This window comes from Miscanthus floridulus, chromosome 19 (genome assembly GCF_019320115.1).
Source record: "Miscanthus floridulus cultivar M001 chromosome 19, ASM1932011v1, whole genome shotgun sequence".
In the NCBI taxonomy this organism is placed as follows: domain Eukaryota; kingdom Viridiplantae; phylum Streptophyta; class Magnoliopsida; order Poales; family Poaceae; genus Miscanthus; species Miscanthus floridulus.
This window is the reverse complement of record NC_089598.1, coordinates 103112314-103116878: the sequence shown is the minus strand read 5'-3', so window position 1 is coordinate 103116878 and position 4565 is coordinate 103112314. Positions and strand designations below refer to the sequence as shown.

Sequence of the window (4565 nt, the reverse complement as noted above, 5' to 3'; positions counted from 1 at the left end):
ACTAGAGAGAAACAGAGAGAGGTGCGGTAGTAGCTGACTAAGGCTGGATAACGAGCCAGCTCGGCTCGTTTGGGCTCGGCTCGTTCTGGCTCGTTAAGATAACGAGCTAGCTCGGCTCGGCTCGTTATCCTAACGAGCCAGAAAGCTAGCTCGGCTCGGCTCGTTAAAAGCTCGAGCTGGCTCGTTAAGCTCGCGAGCCAGGTATAAAAAATACACAAAATATAATATTTGCATTTATCTAAAGTTTGAGAATAATAATAATATAAAAGAAATGAATCTAACAACCTTAAATCGAATAAAAAAATTAATATGCGCTAATATATATACAAGTATAATAAAATACTATACTATTCATGCATCTAACTACCTTAAATGATACTTTTTTCCCTAGAAGCTTGGCTCGTTTAGCTCGCGAGCGGCTCGCGAGCTGGCTCGAGTTGGCTCGTTATAGCTAACGAGCTAAAATCCTGGCTCGGCTCGGCTCGTTATCTTAACGAGCCGAGCCGAGCCGAGTCAAGCCAGCCACGAGCCGAGCGAGCTAACGAGCTTCGAGTTTTTCGTCCAGCCTTATAGCTGACCATCCATGGGCTTGGCGGAGGAAGAGGCCATGACGATGGAGTCGAAGAGGACGCCGGTATGTCGGAGTCGAGGAGGCAGTCACAATACCGGCGGCGGCGTGGTCCAGTGGCGACGGCGAAGATAGTGGATTTCCCGTCACTTCAGTGCCGTCCTTTAGATCAAATTAGGGTTAGGAATGTAGGTAGGGTTTGTGGCGACTGCGGTGAACCTCGTACCAAGTGCCTCGGCCCCAACCTTCCTCTTTATAGCACTGCACGACGGGGGCCCATCAACCATGATTGGGTTGGGCGCCCAAAGGCCCAAATTAGTCGTTGGGCCCACTTGGTGGAGATCAACCTAACAATCATCAGTCCTCGTCCGGTCGAGGAAGCTGAGGGAGCTGTCGATGTCGTCGATGACAATCAACGACTTGGGGCTGGTGCAGGCAAGCAGCCTCCGGAGGTCGGTGTTGGAGTGCACCGCTGTGAGCTCCAGGTCATAGATGTCGAACTCGAGGAGGTTGGCGATGGCCATGATGAGGCTAATCTTGCCCATGCCCGGCGGGCCGTGGAGCAGGTACCCGCACTTCCAGGCGCGTCCGGCGTGCGCGTAGTGCTTCCGCCGCAGCATGAAGCGGAGGAGGTCCGCGCAGATGCCGTCGCGGAGCGCCGGGTCGATGGCGAGTGTGTCGACCGTGGACGGGTGCGACGACCACAGCGTCTGGTGCGCATCCGAACCGAAGCCGCCGCGGCCACGGCCGCACTGTAGCCGTTGTTGGTGTAGAGCTTCCGCTCCCGCATCTGGAGCCACAGCCTCGCGGCGACGTCTAGGATGTGGGGGTTGTACACGTCGTGCATGACTTCACGGTGGCGGCGTGGGAACTGGAGGACCAGGCACCGCTGCTGCTGCCTGCCGCCGCCGCGACTGGGTACCTGAACCTGTTAAATTGATCTCTAATCCTATTCTGGGCCCAACGGCCCAGTTGGGCCTTTGATCCGCGCCCTGATCGGGGGCGCCCAACCCACTATGACTGGAGGGCCCCTGTCACACTGCGCTATATACAGAGGTGGGAGCCGGCGGCTCTGAGTACGAGGTTCGCCTGAGCCGAGCTCCCCACCGAAACCTAAACCCTAATTCCGATCAGAGAGGGCACAGCCAGTGATGGGAAGCCCACAACCGCGCTGGCCTGCTCCACTGACGTCGACGACTTCATTGACCTCTTCCCCGAACGTCGCTGCCCGTGCGCAGACTTCATCGACGAACGAAATGGCGGCTTCTAGACCATCTCCCTCTGTGGTGTTAGGTTCGACACGCTCTTCTTCTATTCCTCTCCGTCTCTCTACTCTCGATATCGCATTCACAGTAAAGAGAACCCGCTAGACCTAACCCTAGATGATCTTTTCGATCTCAACAGAACCCGCCCGACCAGCCGCTGCCGCCGCCGCCACCGAAGAACCCGGACGGGGAGTAGGCGCCGTTCGACTCCGCGCCGCGACTCCCACAGGATGCAGACCCCGCAGAACGTGTCCCACGCAGTGTGGTCGTCCGGGAGCGACGCCACGACGTCGCTCGCGCTGTGCGCCTTGTGGAGGTGCAGCACTGGCACCGACGCGAGGTAGAGCTGCGCCGCATCGTAGAACTAGTTGGGCACGCTGTTGGCGTTCGTCTCGTGCACCACGATGGTGTCGGGCGGCTGGGCGAAGGCGGCTGTGGCGTGCGCCAGGAGCGCCCGCAGCGCGCCGTGCGCCTCCAGCGGGAGCACGTCACGCACCGCCGTGCACACCACCACGGCCGTGGCTACGAGCTAGCCCAGGGAGCTCCAGCTCAGAGCTACCGTCTTCATTTTTCGGAGCTTGCAAAGCTCAGGCCTTCCTTCCTCTGGCAGTGACGTGACTGTATCAATGGTGAATGCGAGTTCTCCGCAATCGCATATGGTTTGAAGCATCCGTGCCATTTCGCGCGAATATATAGCTTCTCGGAACCGACTTTGCGCTTGCCAATAATTCGGCGACGATGGTGGCAGCAAAACTGACTGTGCTCAAGTTTGGTCAGTCGTCGGTCTGCTGATCAAAACTGATGCGCCGCCGAGTGAGTTGACTTGGCGAGCAACGCGTCATTTGCCTGCTGTTCGGATAAAAATATGATTTTTTTTCCTTTAAAAAGATACCAGAACGTGATTAGTGGCAGTAGTTGTTAGTGCATGGATTAGATTAGTCATTTTCTTGGTACGTATACATATTAAATGGTCCCAATCGCAAAGGATATCAAGCACACGCCACAACCACGAGTAGCTTGAACCGTGATGGCCAAGGAACTGATGCGCCGACTCTGGATTACTATTAGTAAAGTAAGCAAGTGGACTTTTTTTTAATGAAGCCAAAGGGCCCGTTCGCTTGTCTTATAATTCGTTTTTTTTTTTCTTGTCTTTTTAGCTGGAACAATATTTTTCTCTCACAATAAATCAGTCGGAACAATGTTTCAGCTTATTTTTTAGCGAAGTGAACGGGCCGAAGTCATTTTTGGAAAGGGCTTGACAAAAACGCATTTGGTGGCAGTCTTGTAATAATTTGTGAGGAGAGCAATGAGAAACCACGTCTCCAGGCTCTGGCTCCTTGTTACAAAATGCTTCGTATGAGCATAGACGTGAGTTTGAGTCACAGACATGACTACTACTCATCACGTACTACTATTTTTAGTAAAATCGATCAAGACTCTTGTACGTAGGGACTAGTGAGATAAATTGATTGGGAGAAAGTGATGAACCAAAATTTGGTACCAATTTTTTTTTCCTTCTAATGTTGTTATTACGCCAGCAAAATTGTACGTGGGTCGCAATGGGTGATGACGAGGCAAGACACGCCCTCACTGTCAATTTCTCTGTCTGAGACGACGTTGCAAAATGATTAGGACTTGCACCTCCGATACTGCGTAGCAAGCAGTCACTGAGCAGAATTGTCCGATTTGCTTGGGCCTATTAGAGCCCAGCAACAGAATTTTTTATTTTTTAGTCCTTTTTAAAAAAAATTACAAATATATCCCTAGAGGAAAGTTTTTAAAATCTGGACACTTAACTCTCGACGCCATCGTTGTTGACGCCGAGCTAACACGTATCGACGCCAGCGTCCCTATTGTCGAGCTCTTGGGCTCGAATCCAACGTGGCGGTGACATGGCAGGGAAGCTCGACGCCAGTCACCCTGGCACCAAGCTCGGCGCCGAGCTTGGCGCCAGGCTGACTAGCGCCGAGCCTACCTTACGTATGGGCCCCAATCCTTTCTCTCCTCTCCCTCGCTCTCTCGCTTTTCCCTCGCCCGAGCGCCGAACCGCCGCCGCCGCCCACGCCCTCTCCCGCACCCACCCGCCGGCGTCCGCGTGCCCTCTCCCTCGCTGCGCCCCGCGCCCGCGCCGGACCGCCGCACCCCGCGCCTGTTGCCAGTCCCCTCGCCGTTCCCCGCGCCCGGCCGCCCGCGCCGCGACCCGCGCCACCGTCGGACCACCGGACCCCGCGGCATCACCGGACCGCCGCGCCCTCGCCTAGCCCTACGTGTCGCCCGCGGCCGCCTTGGCCGCGCCCCGTCGCGCCGGTGCCGTGACCGTGACCGTGCCGCCCCCTACCGCCGGCCTCGGCCGCGCCCGCCGTCCCGGCCGAGCCGACCGAGCCACGCGGAGCGCTGGGCATCCCGCGCCCGCCGCGCGCCACCGCCGTCGTCGGACGCGACCCCGCCGACCCCGGCACCTGCAGTGCCCGGTCGTGCCACCACCGGCCCAGCTCGTCGGCAGGACCCACGTCTGGTGTCCGCTGCGACTCCGTCGACGTCTACGACTCCGTCGTCGGATAGGTAAAAATTGTGAATTTACAATGTGCGTACTTAGTTAGCTTTGATTGTAGTGTAATAGTTTTGTCATTTATTATTTACTAGTTAATGTGATGACTCAGGTAGTTGATTTAGTTAGTAATCTAGTGAGATATATGTATATAGATAGAAACATAGAAACATAGGTATATAGA

At 55.6% G+C, this 4565-nt stretch overlaps 1 pseudogene; it reads right to left on the bottom strand.

Moving 5' to 3' along the window:
• Positions 1–915: 915 nt before the first annotated feature.
• LOC136526518 (AAA-ATPase ASD, mitochondrial-like) lies at positions 916–4068 on the bottom strand (annotated as a pseudogene).
• Between the last annotated feature and the right edge of the window lie 497 nt (positions 4069–4565).